Source organism: Lynx canadensis, chromosome A3 (genome assembly GCF_007474595.2).
Source record: "Lynx canadensis isolate LIC74 chromosome A3, mLynCan4.pri.v2, whole genome shotgun sequence".
NCBI classification, from domain to species: domain Eukaryota; kingdom Metazoa; phylum Chordata; class Mammalia; order Carnivora; family Felidae; genus Lynx; species Lynx canadensis.
The window spans coordinates 69423665-69446069 of NC_044305.1; the positions used below are offsets into that span (position 1 = coordinate 69423665).

General features: G+C 36.4%; 1 protein-coding gene and 1 pseudogene across 2 annotated transcripts in view; both read right to left on the minus strand.

Moving 5' to 3' along the window:
• The window catches only part of LOC115510575 (neurexin-1-like), a 423328-nt gene that overhangs the window by 236651 nt on the left and 164272 nt on the right, over window positions 1-22405 (minus strand). The window lies entirely within an intron of this gene.
• Window positions 12493-12633, minus strand: LOC115511391 (annotated as a pseudogene).

A 22405-nucleotide genomic window follows, 5' to 3' on the forward strand; every position in this document is an offset into this window, starting at 1 on the left:
GAGTTAAGACTCCAAGCCGCTGCCCCTCTGCCATTCTTCTTCCTTATACTAGCATTCCCTGGGAAAGCCATTCCTCAATGAGTCAAGGTTATCACCTTGTGTGCACAACTCCAAAAATGCTAGTTACATGTTTGAAAAGAACTGCCCCCTACTTCTTTGCCTTGGTTTGGCAGGGCAAGTGGTTGGCTTGCTCTTCACCTACAATGTTAGAGGGGGATATGTTGGAAGGAAAGCTGATGGCTATTGAGCTCTGAAATAAAAGCCTGAAACAAAAAACCCTGTGGGATTTCCTGTTAACATTCCAGAAAAGATTCACATATGAGGACTCTAGGACTTCAGATGGCTTATTTTATTTCAAATTTCCCCTTAGGTGTTATGCTGCTCAGACCCAAAAGTAATTAGGAAGAAACACCTAATAGAACAAATCTACCAAGGCTTGTCTTTGCAGGCAGTACAAGCAGCAGCGTCTTCTGTGTCCCCCTGCACACTCTTGGAGGGCAAGAACCTAGCAGTTACTGTAGGGACTGGCCACTTTAGGGAGGGCAGAGCAACTGGTACCTTGGTGCTTATAGCAAGGGAGGAAAGAAGATTGCTCAAGTTGATCTAAAATTGAGGAACAAACTTGTCTTATCAAAAGTAAGTCCCAACTGGTTTCCCACATGTACTTTGTCTTACCTGTCATCACTCACTTACTGTGATGCTCTTGACAGAAATATCTTCTTTTCTTTCACGTTACTTTGTAAGATTCTTCAAAGAGCAACTGAAATCTTTCTACCTCTGGAAAACTCTGTTGATCTCTCTTTGATTTCCAGCATCTCTGAAATGCTACTGCATATGTGTATCCTAAACTACATAACAAAGAATATAATTTGACACTTGGCCAAGAAAGCCTTAACAATGCCCTCAAATAAACTTTAGACAGGAAGAAGGCTGTCTAAAAGGAAGGCTCCTCACCCCCCTTTTCCTACAGCATTTACTTTAGAAAACTTGTTATTGTAAATGATTTCTCTGTCCCTTTGAGATGGAAATCTTCTAGGCACTTCTAGGTTTATAACCCAGGGATACCTTTCTCAAGGATTTGGGGGACATCCCTCTGACATGTAATCATCAGGAAAGACAGGGTCCCAAATTCCAGTCTCTATGGGATGGCAGAAGCCTAATTTAAAAAAAATTTTTTTTCAACGTTTATTTATTTTTGGGACAGAGAGAGACAGAGCATGAACGGGGGAGGGGCAGAGAGAGAGGGAGACACAGAATCGGAAACAGGCTCCAGGCTCTGAGCCATCAGCCCAGAGCCCGACGCGGGGCTCGAACTCATGGACCGCGAGATCGTGACCTGGCTGAAGTCGGACGCTTAACCGACTGCGCCACCCAGGCGCCCCAGAAGCCTAATTTTAATAAGCACCAACTAGCAAGCACAGACCAACCTCCCCCACCAATGTCCTCTAGTACTTTACACTAGTTCACCCCAGCTATCAAAAACTCTCTTGCCTTTTGTTTCAGTGGACTGAATTTAACCCCTCTCTCCTCTTGCAAGAGTCTTGACTCCTATTAGAGAAACCTTGAATAAAGTCTTCTTCACTTATTCAACTTGTCTGTTGAAATCTATCCTTCTAATTTAACAGTTGTTTCCTATGTGTTAATTTTCCTAAATATAAGATCCTGAGTTAGAATATAAGATCCTGAATTAGAATGTTTAATTAAATAATCTGGGTCTTTCTGGAAAGTTTTTGGTTAAAATATTCCATCTCTTCCTCTACCATTTCCACTTTCCCCAAAACATCACGCTATATGTCTGAATTGTAATTTTTGAAAAAATAAATTTTTGGACGTCCCTTTCCCACTGCTTTTAACAAGGATCTAGGAAACAGTCAGTAAATACCAGCTTCCTTGGTAGTCACAGGCTGGATCTCAGAAAACAGATTACAGATGAACCCATAATTATTACTCATCATAATTGTTTTAACTCTCTTTCCTGCTGTAGTCATGGTGGGCTCAGAATCATTTTCAACATCACATTCCAGACAACTAGTTCTGCTCAATTTGGTTCCACACACAAACTGAAACCTAATTGCCCTTATTAGACTAAAAGAAGTCCTTTTAATCTAAAGAATAAATGATTTTAAACTGTCTTTTGACAAGGTTCATCACCGTTGTGCTAAAAGGACCATTTATTATATGGTGAGTGAACTATTTCACATAATTAAAAACTCAATATCAAAGAATAAACTGTTCTTCCCCCCACACACATTTGAGTTGTGAAAATCACTGGCGGAGGGCATCTAAAATTAAACAGACCAAAAACATGATCAAAAACAACAGATTTTGTTTTCTTGAGAGAACTTTCCCAGTCAGTATATCTTCCTTGGAAAATAAAGCCTTCAGATTGTGATTACCTGAAATTTTCCACTGTTTTTGTTCTAAAAGTAGTCATTGTTATTTTCGAGGTGATAGAGCTGGGGAAGAATGTTCTCCTTTCTAATAGGATCACTCTTTTTTACTACCTTTCTATACCTTAGAGTTTAGAATGTAAAGAAAAGATACAAGGAACCACTTCAGCAAGCTAACTTTATGAAACAAGGATAACCAGGAAGATGGTCTTCTAAGATAAAAATATAAGAATTGAAGAACCGAGGGACAGGAATCTATCATACAGCCACTTGGTATCCATTATTTCCTCCCTTAAGGGGATTAGATATTGATTGTTAAAAAGGGAGAGGTGAGATTGGTTTCAAGGTCAATTCCTAGATGAATCAATTGCCAGGATAAAAAAAAAAAAATGAGATGAGGGGATTAGAGTTCCTTGACACAGAATGAGAAATAAGATTTTCTGGAAATTTGAAACTGAATATGGTTTATTAACTTAAAATAAAGTGAGATAATTCATGAGCAATGAAAGATCTTCCAGAAGAAACACACAGGCAGATAAAATATAAAGGAGAGACTGACAGGAGACAAGGAGAGAGAACAGGAACAAGGCTGTACAAGGTTCTCATCTGCTTTCTGTCGCCTTTTTCCAGGCCCTTACAAGGACTGTTAAATTCTATGAGATGCAACTGTGTCTTATTAATTCACATTTTTCACTAATGGTGGCTTAAATTGTTTTCTTTAATTAAAAGGAAAAGGTACACTAAGACATTCCTAACCATGCCTTTGTTTTTATTGTCAGTAACACTAGAAAACACTTCAAAGGATTTAAAGGTCTTTTCAGCAATAAAAAACTAAAGGAGAAATTGCTAAGCTATGTTAGCGATGGTCTGAAAGGCAAGGAACCCAGGTGGAAGGGCAGATGGTTATAGCCAGAAGGGGAGAAAATGGGCCAAGTTCTTGGAACCCATGGGATATAGGATGGAAGGTGAATAAAATGTTGGCTAGGAGAGAGGAATGGCCTCACAGGATCTGACCAGGGAAAAGGAGCTACTGTCCCATACGGTAGCTTTACAACGTGACATTTGAAATGCCTTCTTAAACGGATTCTAGAATATTATCTACAAGAGCAACACCACCATACCCTCCTTTCACCCCCTTCAGACAAAAAAAGACAAGTGGAAGACGACTCTAAACAAGAATGGGGAATGATTCTCTCTTTTCTCTGGCCAATTGAACTTTGAAGAGCCTTTGATATGCTTCTCATTTCATTTTCCTTTGTTGTTACATAAGAATAGGGAAATAAAATATAAATTTTTTGTGATTGTGAAATAGAAGTTTGCCTATGTGCTCTGGCCCCAGAAGAAAGCCAGATTTCTGCCACTGCTTTGACTGTCAGAAAGAATTAGGTTCTGGTCCAAGACTTGAACAACTTGACTTCTTTAAATTCTGCTTTTGGTTAAGGAGAAGAAGGGCTATATTTGTCTTTCACACAATCTCAGAGTTGGGAAAAAATAACATAGAGATTATCAAATCCAATACATCATTCATATATGCATACTACTTGTGCCAGTATTTGCTTAATTTTTTTATTTAAATAAATTCACTTTTTGCCTTTTCACAGTATTTTAAAACAGTATTAATATTAACAAGAATAAAAATCTGGTAGCATATGTCACGAACAGGAAGTATTACTTTAAGAAAATGTTCATCTGAATACCAAGTAAAATCAACTGGCATATATGCTATTCTCTGTCTTAGTGACATATCATCCTTTCCTCTTGCTATCCACAAGAGTATCATAAAAGAGTTTTTAAATGCTGTGCTAACAAGCAGGTCTCTGTTAATCTCAAAACAGTTCTCCCAGAAAAAGACATCTTATTAGTCTGATTTGGTTTGTTCTCAGTAAGCTCACCTTGATTAGCTATCAGTGTTCACTACTGAAACCAACCCAGAGCCAGAAAGATGCTGAAACACGTGTAAGAGAAGTGGTACTTTGTAGAATAAATGTGTTGTGATTTTTTTCTCTATTGTCTTAGGACTGTCTGTATGTGCTGACTAGCTGCACAAAGGAACTTTAAGACATTCTATATGCTCACATTTCTTCAACCTCTTACTGAACAAAACAATCTCACAGTGGGATATCAGTGACGATTTTCAACTGGAAATCTGCATGAAAAGCAGAGCAATAACATGCTATCTTAGCTCTGAGAGAAAGAATCCTTCACATCCAGGTTCTCCAATGGCTTTTTCTATGATTACTTTCAGGGGAGCAGGATGCTTACATTTCTCTGTATCACAGTCACAAGTTTCATTTCATCTATGTGTTTTATTCCTGAACTTTCAAAGTAGTGTGTGGCTTATAGGGGAGATGCTATTGAAAATTATATGTGAGATTTCTTTTTTGCAGTAACCTATCTTTATTCATGTCTTAGTTTTGTGCAAGAAAGAGGACCAGAAAAAAAATAGAAATAGAAGTCCCATCATACATTCATATGATTAGGACTCTGGGCTTAAGGAAGAAATCTCTTTTATACCTATGATAAACTTGGGTGTTTAATTTTTCCCTGCAACCAAGCATATCCCTTACTGGATAAATGGCTCAAAGAGGTTCTGTATACAACTTGTTATCCATAAACACAGGCACCCTAATCTGTATTTGTCACTATTATTCTCTTTAATATGTAAGTCAATTATAGCAAGCTTTAAATAGAGCAGCATAATGAGAAAATCTCCTCATAATTGAAGAAAAAGGAGTGCAGAACTTCCTGCCAACACAAACTGTTAATTTTGTAAACACTTTATGTACTTTTTCTAATTTCTATGTTTTATTCAGACTGTAAGTTTGCACAAAATAATGTTTTTAATGAAATTTCCCCCCATTGAGTGCAATTTTCTTACTTTAAATGATGACTACATTTTGAATGTGAAACGTCTGTAAAATTCTCCTTGGCAAAAGACAAGATTGAAATCACTTCCATTTTCAGGAAATTGTGTGATCAGCATGGCAGATACAGCAATAGATATTTCCCTTCCTTTTAAACTTAGAGACCCAAATGCTTATTATTTGAATAGCTATAAAAACTGTCACTTTAGTTCACAATTCAATATTGTCATTTAATACAGAAGTATATTAGGCTTCAAAAAAGAAGAAAAACGGATGAGCAAGAAAAAACACACGTACACACACACACACACACGACTTTTTTTTTCCTAGCAGAAGTTAAAATTGCATTTCACTTAACTGACTAAAAATACAGAGCATAACCCCTCTCCTACACTAACACAAAGACCTGTTCTAGTATGCAAGCATATCCAAATGCTAAAATCCACACCACAGTGCAAGAAAAAAAAAAAAAAAAAAAAAAAAAAAAGAACATCCCATGGAAACCTACCATCAGAAGAAGACTGTATTCATCTTGCTGTGCACTGAAGTACAGTACATTCAATGCACTACATTGTGAATAGCAATAGCCTAACTTTAAGCTACATTGTCTTACATATTTTAAACCACACTTCGTTTGAAAGAACAGACTGGTTATTTCCAAGATGTCTCACTGAAAACTTATTATAGTTTGAGGAAAATGAGACTTGGTGCTTGGCAGGATAGCCAAAGGCCTTTTGCTTTTCTGACTACTATCCAAATCTTACTTGGCCCAACTTGACAGTCATTCTTCCTGACAACCTTAACAGGTTTCTGTAAATGGTATGATACCTGCAGTTTTCTTCCACTTGGGATTCCGCTCTACAGCTAATGCAGGCACAAGGGACTTGAAAATATTTTCACAACTATAAAAGTATTTTTCTTTGGCTTTCCAACTACTATGCAATGTGGATGACAGGACAGTTTTTTGTTTTTTGTTTTCTCAGATTTGGCAGCCACCAGGAAACTATTTAAAAGATAGATTACCAGGTCCTCCCTCCAGAGATTGGAATTAAGTGTGTCTGGGGTTTGGGCCAAGAAACCTGTGTTTTGAAAAAGCACCTCAAATTATTCTTATATTGGCTGCCCAGTTCAAGTACCCTTTCTGGACACCTTACAGTAGGGATTAAATTACCAGAAAACCAATAGGGTACAACTGAGAAAAGGAAAACCAATAGGATACAACTGAGAAAGGTACCTTTCTACCATTCCATGTTATGTGTACTATTTTAAATATCAGCTCAGCAGAAGAAAGGAAGACAGCGTATTTACTTAAGCTGCATATAGAGTGCTACAGATACATGTTCATAAGAATTGGCCCTTTTAATGTCCCAAATGGTACCTATGGTCCTCTTCTCACTTGCTCTGCATGTGAACTTGATGAGTTCATGCGGTCACTGGGGGGAGAAAAGAGTAACACTATGTACAATGAGCAACAGGACACAAGAGCTCACTTTTCCACCTAGTAGGAAGCCACAGTCTCTAAGAATGCATTTTGTTAGGGGCATAATTATGCAGAAGACAGCTGGTTGTTCTCAGTTTTCATTCTGAAGACAGAATGAAAGATAATAAGCTTCAACCATACAGGCTGACACTTACATTGCTGAGAAGTAATTTTTAGAACTACTGGAAAGAACAGTCTGGTGACAAAGTGCTTTTAGATTCAGCTATAGAAGAGGACGTTGAGGAGATTATCACCTTACAAACTAGATAGCTTCTCACCTGGTTAGTACTATTTATGCACACCCCTCCTACCTGAAAAGCAAGAGGAGGACTGAGGAACCTGCTCAGGCTGTTTGCGGCCCTGTAAATTTATGAATAATTCTTTTACAACAACTTCAGAAAACAGATCTCTCTCTCAACCTGCACATAACTTCTTGTTTTTCTCATTCAGTGTATTCTATCACAGTAACTCTAAGAGGAAAGCTTTCCCATGAGAAAAGGTGAGATAAGGAATAATCTATTCAGAGAAAACAAATAAGATTTATTCTAGGTTTATAACTTTGAGCAAATCTAGAACCAATATATAATCAATGTTTCCCACAAATTTTATATCAAGACAAGTGTGCACAAAGAGAGGTATTTATTTTTAATTTTCTTATCTTAGGCAAGTGTCATAACTTAAAGAATATTCGGAATGCTTATATTATTTACTTTTGTGTTTTCATTCATTTAATTTTTCTTCTGATGGTGTTACCATTCTCTGGTCTTTCAGAGTGGTAATGTACAAGTTATCTTCTGCTTCAATATCACATTCCTGTGTAGGGATCCCTACAGCATGACTAGTTTAGATATTGAAGAGGTTTTGAGTAGTGAATAATTCTCAGAGAACCGACCCACCCCATTCTCACAATAATTGCCACATCCAGTGTACCAGACACAACCGGACACAAATGCCCTGTTATATTGTTATCAAGGGCCAGTCTTCTACAATTACTTTTAGATCAAGTTGGCAAAATCCTTGCACCAGTCTAAATGTTAACACTGAGTTTTACAGTACTGTTTTCTTTTTTTGTTGCATACATATTGAATGAAATGGATAATACTTTATTTGTGTGCTTTGTTGAGAGATGACTTTGATAAATTCGCTTCAGGGTGAGAGTTGAGCCTGTGTGTATGTCTGAGTCAGTTTTAAGAAAGAGGAGGAAAGTGAACTTCATACTGCCAGTATCAATTCAGGAGGGAAGGAGGAACTTGGCTGAGGGGGGAGCACTCAGTGGAGAGGTCAGTGAAAAAACCTTTGGCAGTTGCACGACTGGGAAAATATTTTGGTGAACAGCTATGGCTGGCAGTATTTTATATGGGTCGATTTCGGATGTGAAAAATACCCTTCCTTTCCTGTTCTAAAGGATGATCACTGGTGAATTCTATGTGGCTCACTGACGCTTTTGTGGGAGATTTTGTTTGGAGGGCTTACAGAGAAAAATGAAGAGGCAGTTAACATCTGGGTTTTAGAAGTATATACTCAGAGACTAACCTCTTTGAAAAAGGATACAGGAGGACATCAATTTCTCTGGAGAGTGGTTCATCATTCCCCATTGAGTCTACAATTCTTCAGGGTCTAGGTCAAGGCCTTTTTCTCCAGGAAGCCCTTTCTGATTATCCCCTCCTCAGTAATCTTCCTCCCTTTTGAATTCATACAATTCTTACCACCTGTGGCATTTAATTTAGCATGTAATTCTATTTCCTTTTGGAAAACTTAATACAAATAAATGAAAAATAGAATGGAATGCAGACCAAAGCCTAGGAACCTTATTATTCATTCAACCCAGCACTAGATGATGAGGATTTACACCACCTGCTGTAACATGATGCAATCTGATGCAAGGATCTTTTTCTGTTATACTTTTACATGTGCTTCTGGGTGCTTTGGTTACAGAGCTAGGTATCAGCATTTTATTGATGGGTAAATGTTTTCTTTTCCTACCACATAAAATGAACAGGGGAGAGGGGATCAGTGGTGGGGGGAAACTCAGCATGTTTTATCTACATAGAATTTATTTTCAGAATGCATCAAGACAAACTTTGGAGCCAACTGCTTCATTGTTTATGGTTAGATTTCAAAAGGCTGGTTGAAATAAGCTCTACATATTCATCAGCAGGCACTGCCAATAAAGACACAAATAAAGCAAATTAATAATTTTTTAAAACTGTCTTCAGAAAATTTCTATGTGGTTTTGATGAACAAAACTCTAACATAAGAAGCAGCACCATTGTCTCAGTGTTTGGGCACAATCATTCTCAAGGACATCTGTGCTGTCTCCTTTTCAAGCTTGGAAGGCTGCTATTGGAATTAAACCCAGACTCCTTTGTTGGGAAAAAAAATCTGAATTTTTAGATTTCCATTTAAGTGGAGAAACAGCTTTCTCCACTTAAATGTAAGATGCAATTTATTTTACAGTGTTAAATTAATAGCAGTGATTGGCTTGGAAATAAAAAAAAATGTTTTGAATTAAAACACCACATATCTATCAAAAGGCTACTATAAAAAAAGTTGTTCTTTGCTAAGACACACTGTACACTTGCAAATCATTTTATCATAATTCCAGTCATACTATGCAGACTTAACTTTAGCTCAAGCCATTTGACATATGAAAATTCTGAGTTTAAATCAGAAATCAAGATGGTTGAAATTAGGCTTATAAATATGATAGATATTTGCATTAAAAGCTTTCAATATAAAATTGTACCATTTTATCAAGAATAAAACCCATCTGGCAGTCTCAATGCAGCAATGATTTATTTAGTGGCCCAGAAAGTGGCTATCAGTAGATATTCCATTTTTCTCAGATGTAAATATTGAGTGAAGTGTACTTCCTTCTTGATAGGAAGTCCAACTCAGAGATAAACTTTTGATGGACTCATTAATAGCCTGGCCTGTAAATCTTATCTCCACTCAGATCTTAAAGCAAATAGCATTATTCTTTCATTATGCAGAGGCCCTCACCATCCTGTTCTGATGCAGTACTTCAGCCTAATGGCCTAAGAATATTAAAACATGAAGAGAAGAAAGGAAATACATTTGTCTTTTTTCCTTTAACACTCACTTCACATGTGCAATTATTGGCTCTGAAGCCTTTGGTCTCTGCATACAGAATTCATCCATGCTGTCTCTTCCAAAAACACACCAGACCCCTTCACTCTCCAAACCACCAACGCCTTGGCAGGGGCTGGGGCTAATGTAGAGAAGCTAGATTTGGCAAGAGTGGAAAAGGAGAATTTCTAAGTGTCAGCTGAATGCCACAGAATGCTGCAACATCTTGTTCAGCTCAAGTAAGAATTCTTTCTAGGGGCAATGTGGAATACTGAAAACAAGAAAAAATCAGATGATTTTACAGAAAAACAAAATGATTATTCAGAGAAAAAGAAGAGTTGCAAGAAAAAAGAGGAAGTCTTTAACATTTTTTTTTCTTGAGTTGTGAAGGGAAGCGCCTAATAGAAATATACACAGATTGGTTTTTAGGTTCTTTTCTTTCTTTCTTTCTTTCTCTTTCTCTCTTTCTTTCCTTCCTTTCCTCTTTCCTTCCTTCCTTTCCTCTTTCCTTCCTTCTTTCCTTCCTTCCTTCCTTCCTTCCTTCCTTCCTTCCTTCCTTCCTTCCTTCCTTCCTCTTGTGTGTGTGTGTGTGAGATAAATGAACAATTTAGAGGGGTGCTGTGGGGAAGGTGTGGACAAAATGCTTGTCATTGATAATCAATGCTGGGCAAAAAAACAAATCATAAGATACACTCAGCTCTCCCTCTGAAGTAACTTGAACCAAGGAGAAACTCTTCAATAACTTCACATTTTTAATATTCAGAATGCTATTTCCTTATAGAAAATAAAAGTTTATGTTGTATCAGATACTTATTTACCAATTAAAGTTAGAACTAAATATTGATGGATAAATATATATCCCCTTATAAACTGTGGACACTAATACAGCAGTCTTTTCCTTATTGGGATTCAGTTCAGCATGGGAAACTGTCCTTGTATTTTGTTTTTTCTAAAGCCCTTAGTATATCACTGTGTGTGTGTGTGTGTGTGTGTCTTTTTTTTTTTTTTTGACAAAAAAAAAGATGGAAGAAGACCGATGATTAGGACTTTCAAGCAGTCTACAATTATTTAGTGGTAATCAACAACATGAATACCACTGTACTAAGTTGATTTGATGATAAGAGGAAAACAAATAATGTCCCTGACATAACAAGATGTCAACATCAGGAAAAACAAAACCAAACTGCAAGGCAAGTCACTTATCTTTTTGGTTGTCTATTTGTTTGATTTTTGAGAACCCTATACTCACAACAGCAGCCTAATATTTTAATTCTTGTTATGGAAATCAGAGGCCAAATAGGATTTTAGAGAAGTGGAGATCAGAAAAAGACTTTGTGACTTAAGGTGTGGCCTGAAGAGGTCCCCAAAAGGTGGGAGAATATTTTGTAGAAAAGATACTAAAGACCATTTCTGACCAAGAAAGCAGCACATGAAAAGGCTTAGACCTGGGATCTATGCGGGTATCTGGCCACTTGGGCAGGGGACATTAACCTGCCAAGGTGGGGAGGAGTCAGGAAGCACATGCAACAGAGTCAAGGTGAGGGAGCCTAGAAAGCCAGATAGAGGCATTTATATTGGATGCACAAATTATTCTTTCATTTCACCCTCACTGACCATTCCCTGAGTTCCTTCTCTGGGCCACAGATTGCATAAGACCTGGAGCCCCAGAGTGAGACAGACAGGCGTGACCCAGACCACATGGAATAGAGACTAAGACTAAAGGGCCAAACATGGAATTCCATTCAAGTCAAGTGTTTGCAAATTCCACATGGAGAAGGAAGAGGAGGAAAACATTCTTTATCAAGAAGAATCTGATCTTTGATATCCCTCAATCTTATATGTGGTAAGATATTTTATAAAGGGGTTTATAATATAATAACAGCATGGGAGCTTCGATAATATTTTTTCTTCTAAGACACTCAAAGAAAGTATAATAAGCTAACTTCAAGAAGAATAATCAGGTTTTTCAGATGACCTTTCTAAAATGATTATCAAAAAGACTTCTAGTCTTTATAATGTCTAAGATAAATAATTACACCACTGCAGCAATTTCAGGTCTGGGCTGCTTCCTGAACGCTGCCCCAAATAAAGGTCTACAGAACACTTTCCAAATATGCTAATTAGCTGAGTGGGTTTGTGTGTGTTTCAAACTATATTGAGTTTTAGTGCCAATCTGCTTCAGAGTCAGCTGAGGGAATAAAAGCACAGCTTGATTCGAGGTTAGCAGAGTGAAGGACAAGAGCATTTTGTCCCCTTTCATACCCCATAGCTTCACTGTGTATCTGTGCACTACTCTCTAAAGATTAGGCTCTACGTGGCCACACTTTTTGAGACTTTAACACAAAAGCTTCTGACATCTCTCCTAAAAATATCCGAAAACAATTTGATGTGTTCTTAAAGCTAAAGCATGGAACTACATTTTCCTTCTCCTAGCCCTTCCCAGCCTATTATGGTGATTTCCAAATGAATAGCATTGGGCTGATTGCTTATCAGGCTGGATAATGGCCTAATTTATTATAGAAACCCTAGTCAGACAGAAAAAAATGGCAAAATCCCGCTGATTTATCAAATCTTTTTGAGACATAGGGTCCATGTGCAATAAAAATCTGCTAGAACACGGTGAGCCTATGAGATGGGAGATTTTTGTCTCATTACCACCAGCATTTAAAAATAGGGCACCTCCTCAGGTTGAAATGTCAAGCCCGAGACTGCTGTGCGTAGATGGGTGTGCAGGACACCTAAATAAGTCTTAATAGTGTGCAAACATCAGATACTACACTTGATCTTAGCCAAAAGGCCGAGAAGTGATAGTGTGCAAACATCAGGATTAGTGTTTCTGGGGTCTCTGCTGTGCACAAGTGTCCACCTGTCTTATTCAACTTACACATAAAAAGCCATTGGTCCTTTTGGGCACAAAAGGTAAGACATACAAAGGACCTCAGAATATTTTCCTTTCACTGGGTATTTGGATCCATGCATTCAATCATTCCTTATATTAAACCTCCAGGTAGTGTGTTAAGTGAACAAAATAGCAGTGAACAAAAACAAATGTCTCTGGCCAGGATGAAATTTTAAAAACCTGGGTGGGTCAAATAAAAACATGAACATCAACCTGATTTCAAGCTCCGTGAAGTAGGGGACTGTCATTAATATTTTCATTCTCCAGTAGAGTAGCAGAATGACATAAATAATAGAGACAATATATATGAAGAAAATAGAAGTTTTCACAAAAAGAACATAAAGATTAGTTTTAAAGTAGTAATAATAATTACTATCACTTATCAAAAGTACACTATCTGCCTAGCACTAATTGCTCAAAAAAATCTTTTGAAATGAAATGATAGGTGACACTCAGGAAAATCTCCTACATAGCATCTGCAGATCCTCTAATACTGCCAAGTAACAATATTCACTTCTCAGGGCAAAATGATGAGATTAACAGACTACCTATTGATCTTACTGAAGGCATGCCAAGACCTCTGGTCCTCTTCCAAATACCCACCTATGTCAAGGGAGGAGAATGTGCAGCATCTGAAAGACCTTTGAAAGTTGGTTTCTGATGAGTGCACTATGTCGAAAACACTGGTTTTCATTTTTTTAAGTTTTTTTTTTTCATGTTTGAGAGAGAGAGAGAGAGAGAGAAACAGAGCATGAGCGGGGAGGGGCAGAGAGAGAGGGAGACATAGAAGCTGAAATAGGCTCCAGGCTCTGAGCTGTCAGCACAGAGCCCAATGCGGGGCTTGAACTGAAACCGTGAGTTCATGACCCGAAGTTGGATGCTTAACCAACTGAACCACCCAAGCACCCCTGGTTTTCAAATTTTTAGTCAGACCAGAAGCACCTGGAGGGACTGTTATAACACAAATTCCAAGGCCATGGCTCTGTACTTTCTGATTCAGCAAGTCCTAGGTAGGGCCAGAAATTTACATTTCTAACAAGTTCACAGGTAGGTTGATCAAGCTACTTGCTCTACTGACTTGCTTTGTCAACCACCTAATTGGGGAAAGCCTGTCTCTAAGAATGTATGCTTTCTAGTTCTTCTTAAGTGGGGTGGGTGAAGGGAGATGAACATGACGATTAGGGAAACTGGCCCTTTATTCTTCCAGAAAAAATAAAAGAAAGAAAACTACAGATAAAATATTAAGGCCACTAATTTAATCTTTGAAAGAAAAATAAAAGGCGTGGAAAAATTATCCTCCACATCCTATCTCTTGCTTGCACTTACAGAACCTGGCTAAAAGCTGCAGGCAAAGCTGTCTGCGGCTCACCGCCATCCCAGAGGGAGCAACTGTAGGTTAGGACTCAGGGACAGGTGGAACCACAGAAGACAGCTAGGAGCCCCACAAAGAATGTTCAGGTGTTATCTGCCAAAGTGATTATTAGGGGATATAGGGAAAGAAAGCCCTTTGACTGATCTTGGTTTCTCATTATCCTGCAATTTCTATTTCATTTCTAGAGAATAAAAGTATCATCTTATCTAAAGATGAGAAGGACAGGGCACCTGGGTGGCTCAGTCGGTAAAGCAACCAACTTCAGCTCAGATCATGATCTTGCGGTCTGTGAGTTCAAGCCCTGCGTCGGGCTCTGTGCTGACAGCTCAGAGCCTGGAGCCTGTTTCAGATTCTGTGTCTCCCTCTCTCTCTGACCCTCCCCCGTTCATGTTCTGTCTCTCTCTGTCTCAAAAATAAATAAATGTTAAAAAAATAATAAAGATGATAAAGACAGCCAAATTCTGAAACATCCTAAGATTAGTAGGTTTTTTCAATCATCTCAGTTTTACAAATTAGGAATCTGAAGCTCAGAGAGGTTATGCAGCACCACCATGGTCACAAAACAAGGAAGCAAAGAGTCTGGATTCGATCGAGATCTATGTAGCTCCAGAGACCATACATCTATCCATGGTATTACTCTATCACTGCCCACACTATGTAGCCTCAATTTTTTTTAACGTTATAAAACTCTTATCAGGTACATACTATGTGTCAGGTACTGATATTTATGTTAGCTCATTTAAAAAAATCCTGAGAAAGAGGTATCATATAATCCCAAGTTTATAGATTTTAAAAACTGAGGATTAAATAACTTGTCAGACTTTGCAGAACCAGTGGCAGAAAAAATGAACTCAGCATCTTTAGCTTTCTTCTTTCCTAATACCAGTCACCTTTCACCATTCCTTCAAATTGGTCTGTCTCTCGCTTCTTATTTCTAATTATGTTTCCATGAAATTAGGTCCTCAGAATCAAATTTAATATGTAAATGAAATATCTAAGAACATAAGATATCTACTGTTGAATACCAATTATTATAGAAAGGTAAGAAGAATTCCACCACATTGAAACTGTGGCTAATGGCTGCATTAAGGATGATTTATATCTATATTAGAGTTTCAGTTAATGCGAAATAAAATGTATCCTTACCTTTTTTTCCGCTTTCAAAATGAAATGAACCTGAATAAATTATTTTGAATTGTATACTTTCCAATGACAGTTTTTTTTTTGCAGTTAAACTGATTGATTAAATGTTATCATCTGATGAAGAAAAAATTTTCTTGAGATAACTGACCAGGCAACGGAGTTAAAATTTTCTAAGAAAACCAAGTCATCCACTCTGACACAAGATGAATTGTTTTAAGCTAAAGGTCATTTTCTTGCAGTATACATGGCTATCATTACTGATGTGTAATGGGGGTTTTCAAGCTATGTATTCTTCCCTAACATCATTTACAGGCATGAGTAATATATTTATAGTTCTCATGTCTCGTTAAGGGCAAATGTAATGCCAGGACAGGTAGGGAAATGAATAACAGTGGTTAACAATGGAATGGCTAGAGTTAAAACAAACAAAACTGGGTCATTACTGGAATATAGGGAACTAGGAGAGAGGGCAATTCACATACTTTAGAAAATTCCAAACAGCTACAAATGCACTGGCTCTACAAACAAACAAAAAGAGTAAAACGAACAAACAAAACCACAATTATTTCCTTCCTTAAAGTCCAACAGGATAAAGAAAGATCTCTATGGCACTATTACTAGTAACTGATAATATAGTGCAAAGTACTGCCTTTTGTATAATACTTTTTTGCAAGCTATTTGTTTGCATCTGTCTTTGGAGGGTAACTGAAAGGAACCACCTTTAAAATGTTTTATTTCAGTCAGAAAATTCATTTATCTAGTTTTCCAAGGAAGTCCACTCTGAGCTCTGAGTTTCAGAAGCATATTCACCTTTACTTCGGCATCTCTTCAGCATACTACCGCAAACAGAAACAGAGTGATTACTTACCTAAACACATCTGTCCAGGGGGCCTCCTCCTGACTCCTCAGCAGTGTCTGGGTTCTGACTGGTCAAAGCACTGAGTCCTAGATATTCACTGCCCCTATTAATACCTGTACTTGGGAGTTCTTGAGACTCTGTTTTAAACACCTGCTTAGATGGCTCACTAAAATCAACAGGGGGGTTTTACTTTCTCACTGACATTGTGCAAATGTTTGTTCACTGAGGGGAAATGGCTGAGAGGGACAGACGGAGAGCTGTGAAGAAATTAAAGGACCTTTAATGGATTAAAAACAAAAAGCCATTCTGCTCTCCAGGGTGCACATTTATTTAGCTAGATTTGCCTAAAAGTATTCTCAAGTTTCCAAATTCAGTAGCCCAGAATGACTTTAAATAGTTTTTTTTTTCTGGTCTGTTGGTGAGATATGCCTTTGTATGATTATTTTAATGATGATTATCTATATGGTTATTGCAATGTAAAGCGAATATATAAGTATGGCAGAACATGTGAATGAATTATACAAGCCAAATGTCTCCAGAGTATTTTGAAAAAGCACTTTGGCTACATTTTTAAGTCTAACTAAACACTCCTACAGACATAAGAGTTATTACTCTTTGGCAAGAGTCATAAGAATGGGTAAAGTTAAAAAGAATGACTTTCTGATAGACTTCTGACAGCAATTAATTTTACAAGGGACACATTTATATCCTAAATCCCCCCAAAACACTTTTTAACTACATAACAAGATGCACTTTTTAAAGACAAATACTTCCACTAAAATTTATAATGATCTGAACTGTAGAAGAAATACAATTAAATTGCTTCTTTACAATTCCTTTTTACAAGGTAATTTAATTGCATTTCCCCCAAACCATGAATAATTTTCAGTTATTGTTCAGGTTTAACAAGAATTACAGAAACAGAGTCTTAAAAGTTCTAGTTAAAAGGGTATTATCAGAGTTTATTGTTGAGGAATTACAATTGTTATAGACCAATGATAATATTTACGTTCTTTTTTCATACTTGGTTCTACAAATGCAAGCCAGAAATTAGGAAGATTCATTGACAACATTTTACTTCCATTGTGGCAACAATTTTCCTTTCCTGGTGGTCGGCTGAGGAAACAGTGGTTTATCTCCTCCCCATTCCTCAGTATATACTTTTGCCCAAAGAATTCAAAGTGTAGCCATAAAAGCAAGGGAAAGAACTAAAAAAGGAATTAAAAAACCCTTTATCATCTTTGATAAAAAAAATACTTCCTAAATACCGATTCAGGAAACCCATTTCTAAGGCAAAAGGATGTAGTCCAAACATGTAAAATAACTTAATATTCAACAATGTAGAAATTCCTTCATAGTCAGAGTCCAGTCTTCTTTAGGCTCACACAAAACTATATCACATCACCTTTCTGTTTTAAATTGACAAGATATTATACTTTTCCTAGTGACATGTGATAAACTTCTTGCTATGGAAGAACTCTTCAAGTTTAATAATAAAAATCAATAGTCTCAAAGAATTTAGATGACCCATCAGTCCTTTCTTTTGGGAAAACAAAAATTAATTTATTCTAATGATCTTCTTTGAGGTTAAAGGGCTGAAGTGATGAAGAACTATTAGGCAATATCTTCGGGATGACAGAATTACTATGGTTACCACCACAACCACCACCACAACCACCATGATTATTTTGATTTTCTCTTTTTAAATTTTGCTAAAAACAGTTTGGGAGAAAATGCTATCAGTTAAGGTATACTGATTTAAAAGCAAACCAGAAAAGAAAATCAGCTAATCAAATAAATATTAATGTTAATTACTTTGAGGAGAGAGGAAGGCTAATTCCACATATAAGAACTAATATTCAAGTTAAAAATTCAAGTTAAATCCACTTTTAAAGGACTCTGACATAGCACTCTGACCAGTTTTGGAAGTTTAATTAGTGATGTAATTACATCTACAACTACTGATGACACAGACTATAAATTCTATATTAATGAATTATAATAAAATTTACTTTAATTAGTTAATTTATCTAATTAAAAGGTACTTATGTCACTAGAGTCTGAATTCCATAAGTTCAGGAACAATGCATTATACCCCTCATGTCCACGAAAACCCAAACATTCTTAGCCCTTTTAGGAACTCAACATGTGTGAATTGATTTGAAATTTCTAGTTAATTGACAACATAAAGCATTAAAGCTGAAGGAAACATTTTAATAAATTAATTAAATACATTATTCATTAGTTTAATAAACAATTCTGAGCACCCACTCTGGGCTAGATACTATGATACGTTTTGGGGAATTCAAAAGTGAGTAAGACATTTAAAAGTTCCTTGGCTTTTAAAATAATTTCCTATAAACTGATTGTAATTTCTATGTAATTCTAGGTACTTAAAATGATACTGTGATTGGATCTTTAAATATTATAAAAATTTTACTCAGAGGGGTGCCTGGGTGCCTCAGTATGGTAAGCATCCGACTTCTGATTTTGGCTGAGGTCACGATCTCATGGTTTGTGGGTTGGAGCTCCACAATGGGCTCCATGCTGACAGTGCAGAGCCTGCTTGGGATTCTCTCTCCCTCCCTCTCTCTCTGTCCCTCCTCCACTCATGTGCCCTCTCTCAAAATAAACAAACTTACAGTTTAAAAAAAAAATTACTGATGCATCCAATAACATTTTCAGGGAAATTACTCAGGGAAATATGTGCTGGCATATCAAATCTGTGTGAAGTTTGGGGATACATAATATAGAAGAAATGAATAGTCATTACTCTCTAAATTCCCAAATTTCCTAGTATAGTAAATATTCATTTACAGTGGATCCAAGTAACCTTAAGCTTTGTCTTTTAAACTCCACCTACCCAAGCTCCACCTACTCAGCTTTGACTTCCCCATTCTACCACAACTTCCATACTGAATAGAGTTCATTCAGCCACTGAGTCTCATTTTGTAGATAAACATTCATATGGGTTTCTTATTTAGTCCTAATTACTGCTCTGCATTTACAACTTACTATGCTTTTGCATACATCTCTCAGTGTAGGCTTTTCTTGTCTCTGTCTCCAAAAGTCAACTTCCTATTAGCATACTTCGGGCCATGTAACCCGTCTTCTGGCCTAGCATCCTCTTTTCCCCTTCTCTCCAATAATTGGAATCCCACTTGGATACTGAAGATGTTTTCTCCTTTCTCTGAGCTTCAAGGAGAAGCTCTCCACCAGTCCTCCATTTCACTCATCACATCTTACACAGGACCATTTGTAATCTGTATCTGTATACTTCACTTAGTCACCAATACTGCAAACTATCTGTGGGTAATACCTATGCCTTGGACCTTTGTAGATCATCCCTAGAAGTTAGTACACTGATGTGGATAAAGTCAATTTATTTTGTTGAATGATGTGTTAATGGTAACTTGGGGGCAGGGTATAATTTTAAAGTGTATTCTGACACTTTAAATAACACATTTTAAATATAGTGTTAGTCATATATTTTATTGAAAATTTTTAACTCTTCAAAATTAAACATTTATTAGCAGTATATAGGATAAATGCCTGGTAATTAGAAAGGTCTATTAATTAGGGCTTTCATTTTCTAATTATTCTGAAACATATCCAGAAATATACTGAAATTATCTCAGGTGTATATGCTTGGTTTAATTCTAAACAGGAGTGTTCTCCTTTTTCTGACCTAATTTTTATATGTTATCAATTCATCATTTAAGATGAGTTGATCTTTGTAAGTTTGAAATTTTTGCAAAAAAGTTTGAAATTTTGCAAAATTTAAGTTTTTAAAGTCCCAAACTGTCTTATTTATTTATAATTTGACTTCCTTTTAACTTAATTTGGATATGCAGGCTTTAAAATGGTCTTACATGGTCCAGAATTACACAAAGTTCTAAAATACAGCAGTATCCTTTTAAGCAGGACTTTATAAATATGAATAATAAATTATGCTGAATAAATGAAATTATCATTAATTCAGTTTGTGAGAAATATGTAGGTATATGTCACATTGTTAGATATGGGTGTGCCTAAGGACATCTCTGATATAATTCTAATTTCATATTTATTTAAATTGTCTTTATCTTTTCCATAAAGGACTTGGAGAAAGCAAAAAATTTTTAACATGTACAGAGTCTTTAAAAACATATGGGGGAGCTTTAAAATTCTCAGGAGGGATGGTGCAAAATAATTTCCAAGTACAAGGATTTCCTCAGTTTGAACAGAGATGTCACACTCAATTCCTTTATTCACCCATTAATCCAAATATATTAAACACTCATTACATTCCACACATAAGGAATTATACTATTGTTAAAAACCTCTTTGTATATAATGTTCTAGTTCAGTAAGGAACTCCACTTTTATTTCTAATAGGCCTACAGCATGCTTATGTTTTTTTAATAAAAGAAACTGATTTGCAGTATAGAGAATTTTAAAATTTTAGAAAAAGTGTTAAAAAAAATCTCATAACCACTACTCAGAGATACTTACCCTTAACTTTTTCACACATTTCCTAACTTTTCCTCTGATGTGTTTATGTGTCACATAAATGGGTTATTCTTCTCTGTGACATTTTTATATTTCTTCTCTACAAGGAGTCTTTTATTCAAGGAATAGTCTCTACTTCATAGAATGCTTTCCACTTAGTGGGAGAGATAGAGATGAGGCCAGAAAATTAGCTAAAATAAAATGAGACTGTATGCAGTATAATGCACATATACAGAAAGATCCGTCCATCAGTCTGGTGAAGCAAACACAAATGCTTGAGCTGAAGGTTGAGGAGTGTGCCAAGAGACCTCTGATGGGGATAGGGGATAAGAAAGAAAGTTGTTGGACTGGATACCTTGGATCTAATGGATACATTAGAGTTGCTACAGAACTACCAGTAGAATGGTAGAGTACTTCTGGAGCCTAAGGAACAAAGCAGAGGGTGTTACAGCTATGTCTTGCTAAGTAGCTAAATCTTTTGTCTAGGCTGGTGCACAAGAAAAAAAATTACAGTTAATAAGAAAGAAAATATAACACTCTCATTGCTGATACCCTTAAAAATCCCCCTCTTTATCCACTCCAATGCCCAATATGAGTCCCTTCCAACCTGTACTTTAAGTCCCCAATGCCATAGGGCTAGAGAATATACTATCAGAAGCTTTAAAGACTTTGGAGGTGACCAATGTTTTATCTACAGTGAAACCTTGACAACGTTAAGATCTAGTGCTAGATGCTCAGTATAATCAGGGTCTTGATGATGATAATAATAATAATAACAGTAATATCATCTAACTCTTAAGGTTGTTATAAGGGTCAAATATGGTAACGTTTGTTAAGTGCTAAGAATGGTGCTTGGCACATAATAACACTATATACATTGTTGTTAAAGTCAATATCCCCAAAGCATCAGGAGGAAAATGTTAAATAAATATAAACATGCAAGCAAACAACAACATAGTAACTAAAATTCCTTCTATAGAACACAATCCATGTGTTTTGAGGTAACTGCCAATTCATTACACAGTTATTTCTAAATGACTTCAAATCATAAGACGTATCAATCTAATACTATTTCTATGGATGAATTAAAAAGGCAAAGCATCCAAGTTGATTATAATTGAACTCATTTCAGGTCTGATAATTTTGGCAGTTTTAGAGTAGGAAAATACAGAGGTTCTGAGTCATTTATGAAATGAAGGGGTCTGTGCTTTGAATTGCCATAGCCTCATTTTAAAGAACTTGTAGAAATGCTCAGAAATATTTGCATTCTAGAATATTTTTGGCATTGTATACAAGATGCTTAATAAACTGCAAAAGATTGAGTAATTTTTCAAAACACCCAGACTGCAGCTGTTAGGTCATTCTTATTCCAGATATTCTGTATTGTACATGGAAGAAAAACCCCACAAGTATTTTTCTGTATTTATAGCCAAAGGCTGGTCATTGGAAATTTATGACACTCTGCAAAAAACAATGCTGACCTTGCAAGTGCCTCCAAGAAGAGAGTAGATTCAGAATCCATTGAATGAAATCAACTTGACTCCAGCCTACCCCACCGGTTTGTGACCTAATTTTTAAAAAATTCCTTAATTCAATATATACTAAAGCTCCCTGAGGGCAAACAATCTGCCTCTTGTATGTTTTTCTGGAGCCCAACATAGTATTTTGGCACATTACACATGCTTAATAAGTATTTGTTAAGTTAGTTAAAAATGAACACAACCAATAGTATCAACAAAGCCTGTTTTGTATTAGAGCATCAGATATTTTACAAAGAAATTTTAGCTCAGATGTCATCCTTATTTCTGACTTTCATT